This window comes from Ambystoma mexicanum, chromosome 7p (assembly GCF_040938575.1).
Source record: "Ambystoma mexicanum isolate Mex_15411 chromosome 7p, UKY_AmexF1_1, whole genome shotgun sequence".
NCBI classification, from domain to species: Eukaryota; Metazoa; Chordata; class Amphibia; order Caudata; family Ambystomatidae; genus Ambystoma; species Ambystoma mexicanum.
The window spans coordinates 862,960,055-862,981,227 of record NC_090939.1 but is presented as its reverse complement, the minus strand read 5'-3'; positions in this window follow the sequence as shown (position 1 = coordinate 862,981,227).

Genomic DNA, 21,173 nt, shown 5'->3' with positions numbered 1-21,173 from the left:
TGTGTACAGGGAAAAGGGGAATACCAGTTTTTGGGTACCAGTACTACTACTTGTTTTGTAACCACAGCCTATGTGTCAGGGCTGTTTTACCCCCACCCCCCTGCACCCAAATTGACAGTAAATGTCTTGAGAATAATACATAAAGATTGTTTCCGACTGATTTGTGTGCCCTGGAACGACTAGACATTGTCTTCAAGATTGACTCAGGAGGCACCCATCAACGTTTTGGGATTCAAGTCAACTTCAGGTCCCTGAACCTGACCTAATGAAGTAGAGACACCTGCCTACAGCTACGGTTGAACGGCAACATTTGGAATTGTGCGAGCCCCATTGCGGTCCACTTGAGTTTGCACAATAACTCAAGAATTTGCTACAGTTCTGCTCACTTGGGTAGGTTGTCATTTTGAACCTCCCCCCGTGGGTTTTATGATATCATGTTAACAATATATTTGTTTGTGATTATTAAACCAATAAAACATTTTAATTAAAAATAAAAATTTCTGCTCACTTAGGTAGACTGCCATTTTGGACCTCCTCCCAGTCTAGAGTAATAAATTAAGAAAAAAAAGATAATTACATAATTGCATCAGTACACCTCCCTTGTTCAACCTGACCCTAAACATGTCTTACTTAACCGTTTATAATGTCTCACTAATACAAGCTACCCTGGTTCAATTCCTCACACCCTTTCTCTTAGTGGCCCTTATATGTCAGTCTATGTGCCCATGTTCTGGCACAATACAGCTCTGTGCCACCAACTTGTTTTCCCTAATATTAGTCTCTGCCAGTAGCAGAGCCAGGCTCAACATTCTGGGGGTCTGGATGACAGTTTTAAAAGCTAGTCGAAAGTGGGGTCTTTAACACATTGGGCTATCAACCCTGTCTTCTTCTGAGCCCAGAATGCTGAATAGCTATTACACCTTCCATTGGTCCATTATATGCATCTTTCACCCAATTCAGAGGGTATTAAGTTGCACAAAGAGATGCTAAACATCAGGAGAGATGGGTCATCTAAAACCTGAGCAGAGCAGTTAAGTCTTTAGCTTCATCCTGTGACATATATTGATATCGCATGGGCAGGCTTTTGTACTCTGCCATGGTACGTTTGCTGCTCCTGCCATGTTAATGATTGTTTAAACATGAGTACTCTGCTCTCTCAGGTGAGACATTTGACAAACTCTTCTTGCAGCACCCATTTCTTATCAGCACTGCTGAGCTGAGTGTCACGGCACAGTGTTGCCTTCTGTCTGCAGCCTCCCATTTTGGGAGGGCTTAACCCTCCAAAAGCCAAGCATCTGTCCCCAAGCTCTTTCCCAATGTCATTCTTTGTGTGCAAGCTCTGCCTCAAGGTGGCTTTCTGTGTCCATGTTCTTCCCAATATCACTCTCATTGCCACAGTTTTGCCCCACGTTGCTCTAGCTGCCCTCAAAATGTTCTCATTGCCGCCTACAGATCTCACCACATTCAGACTTTTCCTGAGCAGACACACACACACACACAGACATGCTCATCTACACTATTACACATCTCACACACTGGCACACGTTTCTTTTTTGGCAGAACTGCTTTTTTATCTGTCTGTCGTTATCAACCTGTTGTTTCCATGGCAAAAGTTGGTCCGTTTGGTCCCTTACTGATAACTTTTACTAACATCACCCAAAACTCTCACTAGTGGCTGACAGTAAAAGCTGGATTGCTCACCAAATCACACTGACATTATGGCTTCTTTCGACACCATCTTTGCCACTTTTGATCACTCTGCTAATGCACACACCATTACAACACTGGCACATAAACTTTCTCCGACATGCTTTCTGTCTCTCTCACCCACACATGCACACACACACACAAATTTAACATTTCACTTACCCATGGTCAGCGGTGGTGATATCTTCTCCCCAGGATTGAGACTCCATGGAGGCACATGCACATCAGCAGGCCCAGCATCTGCAGACTCCAACACCCCCTCCCCCTGCCTTTCTTCTTTCTCTGAACCAGGCCGGGGGTGGGGCTGTTAGTTTGGAAAACAAATCCCTACCATCGTCTTGCCCCCCCAGGCATCCATGCACCAGTCTTAGACAATCTTAGACAATCTCCTGGGGGGGTGGATCACTATGCGCCCCCCTGCATTTGTATCAAGAGGCCTTTGTGCACTGTGTTACTCTTATCTTACGCCTAATAACATACAACTATCTTACTTCTGTGGACACAAAACACAAGATACAAAGAAAACACATGAATCGATTCAATTATAACAATGGAATACATTTATTTATGCACAGCAAAGCATAATGCAGACAATGCTAAAACTCTAGCCAATATCGAATTTGCACCTTTTATGCTTCTGGTGCAAATCTACCATGCAATAACTATAAGCCTTTCAGGTCTCTAATGCAAGCCTGTGATTCTAATGCAGTCTAATGCAAGTGTCAAACATCCAACAATCCTCTCCTTCATGCAGAATCAATCCTCTCTTCAATCCACACCAATCCACACCATACTTCACACTCACTCTCTTAAGACAATCCCTGTCTGATCTCCCCTTTCCCAAACCCAATGCTCTTTGTGGGAGTGTCTGTTCTAATCATGGGCATAATTCTAGGGGGGGGTGTAGGGTATTTTGTGGAGATTTGGGGCCTGACGGCTTTTTATTACCGCCGAAAAATAACTTAGCAATAATCACTCCTTGTATTCAGATTGGGCCATGTGCAACAATAATACAGTGGACATGCATTATTTCAGCACCCAGACATGCATATTTGGTATGCGTGGTTGGTATGCATGGTTGGTGGTATTTTGGTGAGCATAATTCCCTTGTTTTATTTGTGGCCCCAATGTCCAGAATCCCTTATCTTTGCTTAGATTTTTCGTGTAATCACTAGAGAGACCTCAGACCTACATTTCAGGAATACCACATTTTCAGTGTTAGTGTTAGTGTGCCACCATGGGCGATCTCACTGACTTATTTACGACAGAGAGCTATATGTGGTAATTTTGTGGTAATTTCCACTACCTTATATACGGTAGGGAACTATGTTCAGAGAGTCCCTCTTCCCGTTGGCTCATGTACCTCCAACGAGCTATGCTACAAACAATCACTCTCAACTGTCCATACTGAATATGATCATGCACACATCTGTCTTAAAATGACAATTGCATTGTTTAAAAATCTCCCCTCATCATCAGCACTGTATTGGTAAATATAAAATACACCACCCGTCTGCTTTCAAATATTTTTCTGTATTATAAAAGTTGTATTCAAACACGATCTCACTCTTTACAGAAATAAATAAAATAGCACAGTAACAGCATTGTCTGTGATACACTGAAAAAAGAGTGGCGGAGAACAGAACCCAATTTGCAACATTAACATGTGATTAAGGCACCGGAATCTCCTTTCCTACTCTGACTGAATATTCTCGTACACCCTCAGCTCCCACACTTATGTAATTACCTTATCTGGTCAGCCCGAGTTTTCTTCAGCTGTTCTCTTTCTGAATGTGGCTCCCTTGAAGATTAACCCCAGTGAAAAGGAGCGCCTTTCCTTCTCAAACCGGGGTCATTGCCTGGAACTCTCAGCTTTTTCAGCAGAAATGCTCCAACCAGGAAAAAACAGGTCCTTCTCCTAGCTCTCCAAATCTCCACTGTCCTTCTCTCCTCAAACTCCCCCCAGCAAAACCCTGATCACTCCCTCTAGCATGATACTTGCTATGACGCTGCTCCAATCAGAATCAATCATGCCATCTCCTCCTTCTCTACACAATGGCTCATTTTTATAGTAATACTTTGTAACCAACTGATTTCCTGTTCTTTCGAGCCCTTTTGCTTCCTGTAGTTATGTGGACAGGGCAGCAGAGAAAACGAAAAAAAAAAATGGATGTGCGTTTAAAAGTTCACTTTCAGAATAGGCCTAATTCTGCAGTGGAGACACATTTTTATTAGTGGATTATGTTAACTTTTGTTTCATTAGTCAGGTTAGTTATGAGTAATGTTAGTTATTAATTTTCAAATGTGTCTCTCGCACCATAGGCATTTCAGGTGAAAAATAGTGTGCATTTTTGAATGTGCACGTGTGCTTTTAACTGTAAAAATAGATTTGCATCTTATTTGTTAAAATCGTTTTTGACTGAATAGCCTGTCTTTCCTTCTTAATCTGGTAACACATATAGCAATGCACCATAGGCATTTGGTGCTGCATCAAAATAAAATTGCTACCTGTGCAGTAGTGCTGTACTCTGTGCTGTAACACGCCAAATATCCTTAGATACCCTCCTTTTGTTTTTAGAATTTGGCTCCGATCCAAGCCAATTCCTAAAAACAATTTGTTCTTTTTCTTCTTTTCACAATATAGCAATCCAACAAAATGAATATTCATGTGCATCAATGAAAAAGTTGCAATCAATACAGTATTCATCTGAGTTCATTAGTTTACAAAATGTTCTACATTTGCCTTCTCAGTGGAAGTGGCATTACTCTAAGTTTAGATTTTACAAGTCAATTAAAAACAATGAAATAAAACAACTAACCAAAACAAATAATTAATATAACAAATTAAAATAAATAATTAAAATAATAAATACGTGGAACTCCATATGTCAGGACTCTTGTCTGCCTCTGATATGTCCCGACCAGCGATGTTATTTGGTTCATTCGAGTACACTTTCATCTTGGCAATCTTAGATCCATAGGAGTCATCTTTTTTTAGCATTCTGGTTATCTTGTCTTCACCTCCACCTGGAGGCAGGCATCTTTTGGTCTTCATCCAGGGGACTCCAGGACTCCATCGTCTCCCGTGGCCTCTGATCCCGGAACCTCCGACCAAATAATGTTAATTTTCTAAATCAAATAGAAAATAAACAAATTAAGTACATAGCACAATACTAACTTCACCCTTTTGCCAAAAATAAAACATGCTTGGTAAAAATATTTCGTTTTTTTTCTGAAATTAAACACAAGTTAAAAGAAAACAAACACATATAAACAGCATTCAATATTTAATACATTTTCTCTCTGCACACCAACCATGAGCTTCCGTTATATGTGCATTTATTTATTTATTTATTTATTTTATATTATATATTTTGCTAAACTTATTAACAAGTTAATCAAAGCGGAATGTCCCCCCACTCTTATAGACATCATTTTTGCATTACACTCAAAAACCAAGATCTTTGTAAGATTAAACGCTGAAGGTCTTTTGTCATCGCCTGTTTATACGTACAGAGGGTTAAAACAAGGATGCAGCTTAGCGTCAGCCTTGTTCAACTTTTATATTAACGATGTTCGCTGGATCTTTACTAAAATAGCGGCTGACGCTCCAATGCTGAATGGTGTTAAAATTAGTGCATTATGGTATGCAGATGACCTTGTCCTTGTGTCAAAAACTCCCAGTGGCCTACGTAATCTTCTGTCAGTACTTTGCAGCTATTTCAAAGAAAATGAATTATTTGTAAATACTGCTAAAACACAGATTGTTACGTTCATCCCTAAAGGTTTACGCAAGCATCTATTAGAGTGGCAAATTGAGACAACCCCCATAAAGATAGTTCCAAATTATGTCTATTTGGGTGTTATTTTTGATGGTTGTCCCATTGCAGACTCACAGCTGAATAAAATTAAACAGAAGCTAATTATGGCAATTTGTCAGACCCAAATAATTGTATCTAAGTACGGCAAATTCACACTCAAAGCAGCTCTTCTGTTTTGGAATCAAAATGTTGTCCCAACTATTCTTTATGGCATGGAAACGCAAATTTTACCAACTGGATTTCTTAATCGCTTAGAATCCAAATTTTGGCGAGCCATCTTGCATTTACCGCAATGCATTCCTGGGGTGATGATGCGTTATGAGTTGGGCTTAATTTCATTAAGTGCCCAACATAATTGGCGCTTATGCGCTTTATTGCGTAAATGCTTGCTTTCAACACAGGACAATTCTGCCTTGTCGGCTATCTCTAGTTACATACTAAACTCAGCAGAAAGGTTCCCCAAACAGTGGTCCTCAAATGTTCTCTCTATTATGGTAAAGGCCGATATTTCTTTGAGCCTTTTATTAGATCATCCAGAGAGAGCAAAGAAGAAAGTCCACATGATGGACTGGATTGAGACCCGAGTAAAGTGTTTAACCTATAGAGATTTTGATCCTGCGATATTTGGTCCTAAAGCTTATAAAGACATTGCCTCGTATTTGTGCCTGTCGCCTTCTTCTGCCATTAGATCTGATATCCTGAGGCTGCGGTTTAACATCTGGCCCACTAGGGAAGTCAAAGTAAGAAGGAGACAAATCACATCAGACTTCAATTGGTGCAGGTTTTGTCAAAACACAACAATTGTTGAAACCTTGCAACATTTACTATTGGAGTGCACAGCCCCTAAACTTTTGAGTTTAAGAAATATTCACTTTGCTAAATATTTTGTGTATTTTTCACAAATAGACCCAAGTAATAGATGGGTCGCTCTGGCTGCAACTGAATGTATGGGTATAAGGATTGCTACTATCAATTTTTTAAAATCTCTAAACCTGGAATGATTGATATACACCATGTTAAGCCAATACTTTTAAATTGTGAAAACTTGATTTGGAAGATGGTTGTAATTGTAATTGTAAACGCTTGTTTTATTGATTTAATGTTTTTACTTAAGAAAGAATGGATTTTTGTAACATGTATAAAATTGAAAAAGTTGTTGTAATACAACTATATTCAATAAAAAAAAAAAAATATATGTGCATTTATTTATTTATTTATTTATTTTATATTATATATTTTTACATATACTACAGTGTTTATGTGCCATCATAACAATCAACTTTTTAACTCCTTTGTCACTGCCTTCTGATTGTACCCATTTATTTTCTCTTTTTGTGTTCAAGGGACTTTATCTGTTTCTACATGCTCAAGCTGCCTGATCTCATGTCTGGGATGGCATGGTTTGATTTGATTTACATGGACAAACTGCTCTATCGCCGTCTCACCTTCGTTTTTCGAAATTTTATAAACCACAGGAGAGACCTTATCTATAATTCGAAATGGCCCCTGCCAGGCTGCTAGAAATTTAGAATTTTTCTGTTTACTTTTTCCAAAATGAAACTTGTACACCTGATCCCCTACACTGTATTCCTTTACTGATGTCTTTTTATCATAATAAGATTTTGCACTGTCAGCAGCTCTTTCAAGATTTCTCTGCACAAAAGCAAATGCATGTTGCAAATGCCTCCTCAGTTCATCAATATATTCATGAACTGTGGATGCACTCACAAGTGTCTGCTCCTGTGTTCTATATAGTAGGTGTTGTGGTAACACCATTTTCCTACCTGTTAAGACCTCATGGGGGCTAACACCTGTTGCTTTGGCAGGAGTCGACCTGATTGCCATCAAAACCAACGGTAAACGTAAATCCCAGCTGGAACCTGCTTCTGCCACAAATTTCTTTAAAATATCCACAACAGACCTATTGCTTCTTTCAACTGTACCTGAAGACGCTGCCCAATATGCGATATGTAGTTTCCTTTTCACACCTAGTATTTGCCATACCTTACTCATTAGAGTACTTGTGAAATGACTTCCTCTGTCTGACTCAATTCTTTGTGGCAACCCAAACCTTGAGAACACATGGTTCACCAGCAATGTGGCTGCTGTTTGCGCACTACAATCTGGTGCAGGAATGCATTCAATCCACTTCGACATCAAACATACCACACTCAAAATATAACGGTGTCCCCTGCTCGACCTTTTTAAAGGACCTACATAGTCTATTTGCAAATCTGACCATGGGAGAGTTAGGCCTCTTTTCATCAATGCTGCTCTATGCATTGGTGAAGCAGGTTTAAATTGGGCGAATACTAGACATCCTCTAGTATATAATTCCACATCTTGGGACATATGTGGCCAGTAAGCATAATCTTTTAGTATTTCTAATGTTTTTTTGTGAACCTCTATGGCCTGCAGTTATGGCATCATGTGCATGGTGTAGCATTAGTCCTCTGAATGAAAGGGGTACTACCCACTGTATTTGTCCTGTTATGGACTCTCTAATCATGAGCCCATCCTGTAATCTAATTCGTGTTTTGTTCTTTAATAGCACCCTCAACTCTTCTTTTCCCATACAATCATTTTCTGTTAAAGGATTTTGTTCGGGATCTATCAAATGATTATAATAGATTCCCAAAATTTGATCATTCTTTTGTTCCTCAATCAAATCTTGGTCTGGCGTGTCATGACTCCACTGCACCACCGGTTGATCTACCTCCTTTGGTGCTTTAGAACGTGTGACTGCATCAATTTGTATTCCACCCATTAAATAATCAATAGGTAGCAATTCTCCCATCACAGCCCCAATCTTAGCCAGGTGGTCTGCCTTATCATTTCCCTCCTTATCCTCTCCTGGTGTTTTTAAATGCCCACGAATTTTTCTCCAGTATATTGTTAACTTATTCTCTGACACCAATTTGTCTATGGCTTGTATCATTTTTCCATGCTTAAGTGGCTTTTTGTTGTATGTAACCATGCCTCTTGCTTTCCAACCAGGCAAATACTCAGCAAAGCTATTCCGTGCATAGTCAGAATCAGTCACCAGGACAATCTCACTGTACTTTTTATCAACTGCAGTAGCAATTGCTTTATAAATGGCTGCCAATTCCGCCACCTGACTGCTCCTATCTCCAATCCTCATCCCTATACTGGGGACACCTTCACATTTCAACCAGACATTTCCTATTCCTGCCACTAACTGTTTATTACTGTCATTTTCAATGTGAAAAGCACAACCATCCACATATACAGTTGGCAAATCCTTGCATGTTTTTGTTGTTTGTTTTTTGGGTTCTTTTTATTTTGTCCATATCTCACTTCTACGGGAAAACCTTGTAATGCTAGCGTCCATGAAGTGATTCTGGATTGCGCTAGATTACCTGATCTAATTCTTTTACTCTCTAAAAATTGCAAAGGTTGATGATTTGTTTCAATAATTACCTTTTCTCCCTGAACAATGGGGCGGAAATGTTGTAGCGCCCACACAGTGGTTAATAGGGCCTTTTCACATTCATTAAATTTCATTTCAACTTGGGAAAATGCCTTACTTGCATATGCAATGGTTTTGTGATTCAAATCGTGTTTTTGTGATAACACTGCTGACATACAATGTTCAGAAAAACCTATTTCTATAAAGAAATCCCTGTCCTTTATGGGGTATGCTAAACATGGTGCCTTTACAAGACATTCCTTTAATTTAGCCACTGCATCAGACTGCCCTTTTTCCCATTTCCAGGGAGTATTCAGTTTAAGCAGTTTAGTCAATGGTTGAGTGATTTCTGCATAATTTTCAATGAACTTTCTGTTATAGCCTGTCATCCCTAATAAACTTTTTACTCCTTTCACATTTTTAGGATCCTTTAATCTTTGTATGGCCTCTATTTTCTTCTTTTGTGGATTTAGCCCATGTTCAGTCACTTCATGCCCTAGAAAGTTCACTTTTTTCTTGCACCATTGTGCTTTTTGCAAAGATACTTTGGCGCCTGCTTTCTGCAATTGGCCAAGTACATGTCTTATTTCATCAAAATGGCTTTTCAGGCTTTCATTTTTTATCAGGACATCGTCCACATAAACTATTGTTCCTCTTTCCGCTGCATCCGGCATGGCCTTTCTCAAAAATATGCCAAATTCACTCCCACTATTGATGTACCCGAACGGAGCTCTAAGCCAGGCATATTGAGTCCTGTCAAATGTAAAGGAAAATAAATGTTGTATCTCCTCTGCCAATGGCACGCACCAATATCCAGAGGTGAGATCTAATGTGGTAAACACATTTGAACCATGTACCTGAGCTAGGCCCTGATCAATGAATGGCAGTGGCCATCTAGATATTGGTACTCTTTTATTTAACTCTCTCAAGTCTGCACACAGCCGCCATTGACCATTTGGCTTTAACACACCTAAAATAGGTGTATTGGATGTGCTATGAATGGGCCTGATGATTCCCCGCGATTCCAAATTTTTAATAATCTCTGCCAATGATTCTAAACATGCCAGCGGTAGTCTATACTGGCGTACAAACACTGGGTTTCTGCTACACCCTTCTGGTAGTGTGGCCACATGTAAATCAGTTAAACCACAATCATAAGCATCTTTTGCAAATACATCCTTAAACTCCATAAATATCTCCCTCAGATTGTCCCTCTCTTCATTGCTTTCACATGCATCCGCTAAGGAGATCTGCTCTTCTACCATTTTGGAAAATTCTGGAAAATCTTCTGGTAAGGGAATCTCGGCGCTTTCCTCTAACTGTGTGGTTGTGTCTTTTTGTAAAGCTGCCACTTTTAAATATTTTGGCATATCAGCTTCCACTTCAATGGGCTGGTTTTGTGTTTCATTTTCATTTAAATTAAATATTATGCAATCCTCTTGATGGCAGCACACTGTCTCATTTGAATCATAAGGATACACAGAATGAATTTTAAATATTCCTTTGGGCTGAGAGTCCAGGTGTTCTGGCAACTCGCCCTTGGCATCTACATATTTTTCAGGAATATTCCCAATCACCATGTTATTTAAATCTGCCGTATAATGTGATTTTTGTATGGCCATTCCTAATGGGGAGTTTTCCTCTAAATGAATATCCTGACAACCTTTATTATTTACCATGATTTTTACAGATCCTTCACCAATGTCTACCAATGGAATGTATTCATAATACAGGCCTTGCTGTTTTATGGATTCATTCAGGCATACAAATGCATCAGAGCCTTTCATCTGCTGTCCATTTTTGCATTTCAGTGTTATTGCAAACTGTTTTGTAAATGCAGGAATAATAGTATCTTTCCTCATTTGTAATTCGATTGCATAAGGAACCAGTTGTGCACAATGATAAGCCCTTCTTTTGTCTTCAAATTCAGGTGCCGGACCACCTAGGCGTGACCATATTTTTTGATTAAGGAAATCTAACACCATACACATTCTGTTCATGATGTCATTGTCCATGTAAAATTCATTTTGTGCTCCACTCACTATCCAGACATTATGGTAAATTGTTTTCTGCCCAATGCTAATTTTAAGCATGCATCTGCCTGCAATTCGGTTTTCAAAGTCTGGACTGTCCAACCCAGAAACATATTGGTTTTTAATCCTAAATCTCGGGATTTCTTCCCTTTCCATTATTTTTTGCAACAATTTCTCATTAATGAAACTCCTTTCATGTTCAAGCGCTAAAGTGGCTTTTATTGTTTTAAAATAGTCATTTATACCAACATGAACCCATGGTTGCTCATCTTCCATGTGTATTTCTGCCAGAGTGGTAATGTGTTTTTCTGAATCTGTTTTAGGAGCAATATTCTGTTTGTATGTTTTCTCTTTTAAATAAAAACGTAATGTGTGCTCATCTATGGCAGTCTGCCAATTTTTCCTTGGGTCCAAGTATATTTGTACAGGTAGTTTTTCATTGTCGCTCTGCATTTTGTCTTGACACATTAATATGACAGTGACACTAGGTATGCAGCTATTCTGGAGATATACCTCCACAGCATCATTTGTTTTGGCAACGGTGTGACATTCATTTATATTGCTGTTTTGTGATTTTAGTTTCTTAGGCCTCAATGGTTTTTTGGTTAAGGACCACAGCACTCCATTCACCCCATCTATGAGAGGAGACAATCTTTTCAGGCAATCTGTCCCCATCAGAAATGGAATTTCACAAATAGATGTGATCAATACCTCTTGTTTCATTCTGTGCTTTCCTATTTTTATGTCAACCTCAGTTACACCTATGATGGGCACCTCCTCCCCATTAAAGTTATGCACTGGGCCTTGATTTTCCTTCACTGTGATCTGACTCTGTGGGGGTCTCCCTTCATTGATACTCTTTACCAGCTCCTTGGACATAATTGTGGCCTGTGCGCCAGTGTCAATCATAGCAAAGGTGTGGCATTTTTCTTCTACAGTGATGGGTGCATAATATCTGTCCTCAACTTCCTCTAATACACATAAAAAGTGTGAATTCTTACTGAGTTCAGCGCTCACCTTTCTCAGGTCTTTTTCACTTTTGGCTAAGCACATTGGTAAATGAAAAGACATTTTTCCCTCCTTTTTACCCATTTCTGCGCGAGAGATTTTATTCATTTCTCCATGATCAGAGGTTTTTTGGAGTGTGGCCACTGTTCGCCCATCCATCTGGGTAACATCAGAGACCACATTACAATCCTCCAACTGAACATGTGTAACAACATCATTCAGCAATTTGTCATTTTTTAATTCTGTGCATTTGTGATCATTTAGTGTGATACCAGCCCTTTCAGCCTCTTCAAAAATATGTGGCTCAAAGAATTCTTCAGGTGATTGACTTGTACCCCCCTTGTGAGTATTTCCTTTTTCTGTCTGTGTTTGGTCATTGTTTTGCTTGCCCAGGGAAGGAGCTATAGCATCCCCACTTACTCCCTGTTCACTGGTATTCCCCATGCATGAGTCATTTTTCTTAAATCTGTCCCTTTGTTCTTTTGGAATTCCTAATGTTTCTTTTTCATTTGTGCAAATCTTTACTGTTTTATTTAGCTCTAAGTTAAACCGTACCTCCTTTTTAGAAGTATTTGCACTTTCTGTCACAATTTCATTTACTGGTACTTTCATTTTTAATCCATTAGGCATCTCAGAGTCGTTATGCAAAATTATATCAGAGCAATCTGTCATTTTGGCACTGCAGTTATCATGAGTACTTAGTCACTTTTCGGAAGCCCCCCGGTCATTGCTATGGCCATCAGCCCCCTCTTTGGAAGGTTGTTTTTGCGCTGTATAGAGCTTTCCTATTTGCTCAGCTAATATTTTCACTTGGGCCTCAAGGCACTGGAACCTTTCCATCTCTCTAGGATCCTCTTTCTGTGGCCTAGGTCGATATTGGTTGTTTTCCCCCTGAATGGATCTATTCTGATACCTCTCAGGTGATTGATGTCGGTTGGGATGGTTTCTGAACTCTTGATTCATTTGTGGAGGGGAGCGGGTTGCACCCATCCTTTGATTATAGCCCCCTGGTGGGGAATCATTGTACTGGCGTGGATTGTAGTTCACGTTTTGCCTCATGTCCTGTCTCTCAGATTGTGGGTACTGGCCCCTAGGTTGATTTCCATTATCAGTAAATCGGTCCACATATCGGGGCCTATCCTGATTACCATATATCATGGTGCTGGGATCAAATCTGCTCTGTGTCCCCAATGACTGGTAGGGACCATCATTTCTTTGATCTTGATTTTGTCTCTGGTTATTGTTCATACCTGCCATATCAGGCCGGTATCCTACCCGGGGTCTGTCCCCTAAATACCTAGGGCTGATGTAGCTCTCTCTATTACTAGGATCATGTGATTGGAACATTGGTACAGGAAATGGCGCTCTTTGTTGATTACCCCTTTGTTCAGGTGTCACATTATTTTTACCTTGGCTTTGAGCAGACTCAAGGGACATTTTGGCTGACCTGATTTCCATTACTGTGGCTGAGGGTTCTTTAGATTTAGGTCTAGTATCTTTCATTTTATCACTTTCTCTACCCTGACAATAGAGTACCTCATATAGTTTTGTGCTTTGATGTACAATCCATTCAAGGGACTTGGCACGGTCAAATTCACGGACCAATTGGGATATGATGTCTTTCTGTAGCCCATAGAAGTATGCAGTTTTAAACTCATTGGAATTTGAGTCAAAAGATACATCAAAGCGAGAAAATGCTCTTTTTAAGTCTTGTAAAAATTGGCGAGGAGATGTATTAGGTCCAGCAGTAATTGTGTACGCGACTTTCTTTGCCTCCTGCAATGACTGAAAAGGAGAAAAATGACGCCTAATTTCTTTTTCAAACTCCAGCCATGTCATATTCTGCTGTTCATTTAATCCCCTTATGATGCTGGCCGTCGGGGCATCTAAAGTTAAATGAAAATATTGTCTGTACTGTTCCTTAGGTATCTGGAGTGCTTTAAAAATGTCATGCACCGCTTCTAAGTGATCCTCAATGCAGCATTCACCTCCCTTTTTAAATGGTTTGATCAGGGCTTTAATGGATTTCATTATTTTTATGGGGCTACTTGTTGCAATGCATGGAATTGCACTATTTTGTGATTCAATCCTGTTTTCAGGTGTATGAGATTGGTGGCTGCCCCCAATGGGAGTATCAAATCCCCCAAGGGCGCTGCAACCAAGTTCAGTCACCGGCCCAGTCACTGGAGCACTAGCTCTTTGGGCAGAGCTAGAATTCACCTCCACTCCATTGAATGTGGTACCCTGCCGCCTCTCCTGGGACCTGGGAATGCACATTTGCTGTTCTAAGTCCTTACACTTTTTAAGGAGTCTGTTGGCTTCATCTTGCAAATAGTTGTTTTCACCATTCATCTTATTAATCACCTCCTGCATGTCGCACATTTGCATTTGGCATTCATTGAACTCTTTATTTCTCTTGTCTCTTTCTTGAATCATTTTAATCATTTCTTGTTCTGCACTCTGGAGATCACCTTCTTTTTCACAATGTTCATTTTGTAAAATCTGCATCTCTGAAACAACCTCGTCTTTATCCCGTCTAATGTGATCCACTAAGGCTTTTAAGTGTGCCAATTCTTGCTCACTATCTTCAAATTGTTTCTTGCTTTTGGATAACTGAGTATCAAAGTCTCTGCATTTTAATTGCATGTCTTTTTGGCATACATCCAATTCCGCTCTCAACATTTCCTGATTTTTACTTGCCCCATCTAATTCAGTCTTTAACCTGTTAATTAGCTGAGTATCATTCTCTTGCATTCGCAGGGACTTGTTTAAAATAAACCATATTTTGCCGCATAGCCGTATTAAACAGTCTTTCTCTGCACTTTTATCGGCTGCATTCAATAATCTTGTAAGGCAGACCTGAATTATGCTGCCTTCTGCAAAAATATTGTCTAGTTTTTCTTTCTGCACCTCACCCTGAATGCGGTTACTCCATTCTAACGTGCTATTCGACGACCAATTCCCATGTGCAAACAACTTTGCCTCTAAATATTGCACTAGATCTGAGAATGTGGTTTCCCTTTGTGACATTCTGAAATTCGTTTTTAGTGGCACACTGCTATTATAAAATGGGTTCCCTTTAATGTGCAAATGGCAGTGTGAGACACGCTTGCCACACCCAGTAGGTACTCTATGATCACTTTCCCGGCCTGCAACGCACCATAAATATGTAGGGTATTTTGTGGAGATTTGGGGCCTGACGGTATTTTATTACCGCCGAAAAATAACTTAGCAATAATCACTCCTTGTATTCAGATTGGGCCATGTGCAACAATAATACAGTGGACATGCATATTTGGTATGCGTGGTTGGTGGTATTTTGGTGAGCATAATTCCCTTGTTTTATTTGTGGCCCCAATGTCCAGAATCCCTTATCTTTGCTTAGATTTTTCGTGTAATCACTAGAGAGACCTACATTTCAGGAATACCACATTTTCAGTGTTAGTGTGCCACCATGGGCGATCTCACTGACTTATTTACGACAGAGAGCTATATGTGGTAATTTTGTGGTAATTTCCACTACCTTATATACGGTAGGGAACTATGTTCAGAGAGTCCCTATTCCCGTTGGCTCATGTACCTCCAACGAGCTATGCTACAAACAATCACTCTCAACTGTCCATACTGAATATGATCATGCACACATCTGTCTTAAAATGACAATTGCATTGTTTAAAAATCTCCCCTCATCATCATCAGCACTGTATTGGTAAATATAAAATACACCACCCGTCTGCTTTCAAATATTTTTCTGTATTATAAAGGTTGTATTTAAACACGATCTCACTCTTTACAGAAATAAATAAAATAGCACAGTAACAGCATTGTCTGTGATACACTGAAAAAAGAGTGGCGGAGAACAGAACCCAAATGGCAACATTAACATGTGATTAAGGCACCGGAATCTCCTTTCCTACTCTGACTGAATATTCTCGTACACCCTCAGCTCCCACACTTATGTAATTACCTTATCTGTTCAGCCCGAGTTTTCTTCAGCTGTTCTCTTTCTGAATGTGGCTCCCTTGAAGATTAACCCCAGTGAAAAGGAGCGCCTTTCCTTCTCAAACCGGGGTCATTGCCTGGAACTCTCAGCTTTTTCAGCAGCAATGCTCCAACCAGGAAAAAACAGGTCCTTCTCCTAGCTCTCCAAATCTCCACTGTCCTTCTCTCCTCAAACTCCCCCCAGCAAAACCCCGATCACTCCCTCTAGCATGATACTTGCTATGACGCTGCTCCAATCAGAATCAATCATGCCATCTCCTCCTTCTCTACACAATGGCTCATTTTTATAGTAATACTTTGTAACCAACTGATTTCCTGTTCTTTCGAGCCCTTTTGCTTCCTGTAGTTATGTGGACAGGGCAGCAGAGAAAACGAAAAAAAAAAATGGATGTGCGTTTAAAAGTTCACTTTCAGAATAGGCCTAATTCTGCAGTGGAGACACATTTTTATTAGTGGATTATGTTAACTTCAGTTTCATTAGTCAGGTTAGTTATGAGTAATGTTAGTTATTAATTTTCAAATGTGTCTCGCACCATAGGCATTTCAGGTGAAAAATAGTGTGCATTTTTGAATGTGCACGTGTGCTTTTAACTGTAAAAATAGATTTGCATCTTATATGTTAAAATCGTTTTTGACTGAATAGCCTGTCTTTCCTTGTTAATCTGGTAACACATATAGCAATGCACCATAGGCATTTGGTGCTGCATCAAAAAAAAATTGCTACCTGTGCAGTAGTGCTGTACTCTGTGCTGTAACACGCCAAATATCCTTACAGGGGGGAGAACAGGGATGCCCGTCCCCCCAACCTCCATGGCACACCATTCTGTCCCCACTCATTTGGCTCGGGCATCTCCCCTTCTCAGATGCCATGTCCTTCCCAAACCCATCAGCAAAGCCACCCCACTGGTTGGAATCAATCATTTTATCTAGGCCATGGACCATATTTGAACCATACGTCCCATTTTGCATGTGCATCTCTCTGTCTTTCAGGGCCAGATCTCTCCTCTTCCCGCTACTCTGCAATCAGTCAGTAAGTGGTGGCAGGCCCCTCAAGATCTGGTCACACGACTGCCTCTGCCAAGCCATCGGAATATGCTGCACCAAGACATCTCTCCCTCATTCTCAGGAAGCAGCTCCATCATCCAAAACTCCAACAGCCACTAGCTCAAACGGACGTCATCAGTTTCTAACCCCATTCTCCTTCAGCAACTAACAGCAACTACCAGCAACTACGGGCTCTCCTCCCTCTTCACTTCTGGTTATACTTTCCAATGACTCACTCATTCCCATGGTTACTTACATTCTCTAAGCTAAGAATGTCTATTCCTCTGTCAGCATATAGCAATGCCTGCCAGTCTGTGTTATGCGTGTATTTTCACTTTGTGTTTTGTCAGCGTGACATTGGACATCATATCTCTGCCTTGGCCTTCCATGTGCGGTGAAAAACACCATCTAATTCCTCCATTTCTCCATTCACTCCACTGTTGGCATCACGAAATCCTCTCTCTCTCTCTCTCTCTCCAGAGAACAGGCCATCTCTCTCTCATGCAAAAGCACTTCTCCCATCTCCTCATGTCGCGCTCCCCCCATGGCCCCAACCTTAGCTGTCTCCGCGGCACACCAACCCATGCGGATTAGCTTCCATCGCTCTCCCCATTCAGACAAGTGTTCATGGTATCTGTCTGCCAAGCAAATGTTTACAAATTCCTTCTTTCACTAACTCATAACAATCTCTCCGCACTGAGCCCAGTGGCGCTTCTGTGTTTCCATCAGAAATGGCTTCAAATGCCAGCTAAATGCTTTCTAATGTTTACTATATTCTTCTCGCAATGCAAGCGCTAGCTATATGCAAACTCATTCTAAGTGCACACTCAACATACATGCATGTGTGTCAAACATATTTCTAAATGTGTAACTACAAAGCATAACAATGTGTCATTTTAAATGGCTCTTCGTGTCATTTCAAATATGACAGTGTGTCATTTCCAGGCCTCATTTGTTCTCTCTAGTGCAAACAATATGTTTCTCTCTCAATGGCAAGCGTTATAATGCAACCATAGATGCATAGCAAATCATTCTCTACATGTCATGATGCAAATATACCGTGTCTCTAAAGCACTACATGGCACTTCAAATACAACAGTGCAAGTGTCATTCTATTGCAAATGGCAAAGTGGCAGTCTAATAATGCAATGTCTACTTCAATAATGTACTACTAAACAGGATGCAATAATGGATAACTAAACATGATGAATGAATAACTGGATTCCTAAAGGGGTAATACTAAATAATGGTTCTTGAACAATGGGTAATAATGGGTATTGGTTCTGTAACAAAGAATTCTGATTCTCTAATGATGACAAATCCAGGCATCTCATTTTATCAGATTTCACAGGGCCACCACTCTGACCCCATAACTGACCCGAGAAAAACGTGAAATGGGAGTGGTGAAGAGGCATTGTTTTCCCTACAATGGCTGGATTTCCAGCACCCATGTAGAGAAATAAATGCTTTGATGTCAGAGGAATGTGTTTCATGGGCATGCAAATAAGACAGTGCAGGGAGTTCCTGTCCTGGCCATGTGCTGCCCCATGACAGACAAGAGAAGGTGTGAACCCCACGGTGCTTTATATTTGCAATAAATCTTAACTTTTAGATTCTTTGCAAATGCCAGGGCTGTTTTTATTATGAAATGCAAAAATAATGTTTTAGTTCACATCTATCAACGAGTGGTGGTACCGTAACACCCCCTATGCATGGATCACCCCTGATGGAAGGGATAGAAACGATTATAAACAATGACTTGCGCTCGACACATAAAATATGGATTTGGCAATTTATATATGGTGACCTGTTTAGTCAAACAAATCAATGTTTTACAACTGAAGAAGGCCAGGGCAACCTAAGAAACTGGGTGTTGTGGTAATGGTTGAAACCGGTGAGGTTGGTAATAAAAGACAGAGGTTGAATGTTAGACCCTTCGTGGTGGAAAGGGCAAGAGCCCTTCTCCCTGCTCTGTCGGAGCCAGTATCTGATTTCTCCGTGAGACTGCAGCAGATGCCGCAATCTGCAGCTACATCCACCCCGCGATAGTCCGCGATTGCCTGCAACCTATGCAAGGTAAATCTGAATGCAGCAATCATTATAATCGAATTTCATACGAATTTCAGCCTTCTACGCGATCTCCAGTTCACTTTTGCCCGCTCCACCTGATTCGAAAATGGTGGGCGCAACGGAGCTTCACAACAAGGCAGCTTGTATGTTGCTAAGCAACTGAGCCCCATTTGACCAATAGGGGCCGCCGGCAGGCGGAGCCGGCCTCAGACGAAGGCCGAGGAAAAAGGCCCTGTTCTACCCCTGTTCGCCCTGGAGCGCAACGGCCAAAATCATAGTGAGTCCTAGTTCAGTATCACCATCACTCATCTGACTTGTTGTATCTCGCAATGTCGCCTATTCCCCTGTTACCACCTTCACAGTCCGTTTTCACTAACCCCTAGACTTGCACTAGCCAACTCTGACTCAAATGGTTTAAAATACACCCACACCTTAAATCACACTTTGTAGCCACCATCCGGACAACATCGGAACCTTACTCAGCTGTTCTGTGTGTCGCAGTAGGCCGGCATAGCCCTACACAAGGATACCACTACCCAGCAAAGGCTTCATACCAAGTTTATAGATATTTTACTCAGATGTTCTAACTGTGCACTGGGCGGTACTTAGCCTGACCAAATACTGCTTCTTGTCTCTCCGCTGCGCTCTGTGTCCTGATTAGATATCTCGTGCCTCATATTATACCATACTGCCCGTGCTTTGTGTTACATTGTCCTGGTCTATGAAGCATTCTATTCTATCTCAGCCACTTTACCATGCTACCTTTATTCTTATCCATTCCGAGCACCATATTATGTTGACCTGCAATTTACACTGCTGATTTACTTGTGATTTGTGTTGTGCTGCGCCTAGCCGGCCTCCACTTTTCTAACCTGTACTAGCCTTTACACCCTGCTACGCTCACCGCACGTTACTAATGACCTGCATTTTTATTCTGTTGATTTACCCATATGTTGCATCCAGCTTGCCTACGCATCGTTTAGCCTGTCCTAGCCCAGGCACCTATCCAGCCATCTTATTACATCGCGTTACTGCGTGTTACATCATGCCTAGTTAACTGGTGCTATATCATGAGGACATTAGATCGCACGTTCAACATTCTGTACCCTGCTTAGACTACAGGTCTTTAGGATTTAGAAACTAGCACCCAGCCTGCACTAAGCCCTGTAGGACTTCACATCAGCCTTCTTGATCTCTGCAGCGCCACCTAACTCAGAGTACCACCCTAGGCCCTCAAAGGTGCCACCAAGGACCTCCAAGTACATTCTCAGCCGCTGTCAAGGCACCTTTACTTCGCCCTCATGCCAACCCTCCACAGAGTCACCCTCACCATGGACTCAATTCTGCCACTATTCCAATTCATCTTCCCTACCAACTTCCTCCCGCCATTCCAAGCTGCAAAAAATTACACACCTGAAGTCAACTCCCAATCGGGGACACCTCCACAAACCTACTCAGTTCTACCGAAAGGATCCAACGCGTCACTACACCCCCCACACCGCTGATACCATACCCTGTAAATATCAGGAATCTGAGACTAGGATCTCGTTTCCTCACTCATACAACACCTACTAGACTACCACCTCAAAATCCTCTCTCTAAATCCAGAAAATACCTGCCTACCTCTCACACAGCAGTTTCTATAGAAATACCCAACCTATAAACCCCCGCCGTTGCCCTCACCAGGGAACCTCCACATATCGTCTCTCCAAGCCTGGGCAGACCACTCCCCGTAGCAATGCCACACACCATTAAAGGTGCCCTGATCAATGCACGATCTGTAGTTGCCCATGCACCTAGCATTGCAGACCTAATTTCTGAAAATGGCCTGGATTTTCTCGCCATCACAGAAAATTGGCTCCATCAGGCAGCAGGCCCGGCACTCTCCTTAGCCCTCCCAGAGGGTTACACTATTATTAGATCTGACAGAATTTCAGGCAGAGGAGGAGGTCTCGCCCTTATAGCAAAAACCCATTTGGGCTTCAGAGATACTACCCTCACGAGCCTACCATCTGCCGAACTCCTATCAGTAAAACTCCCGCTAACGGCCACATCTCG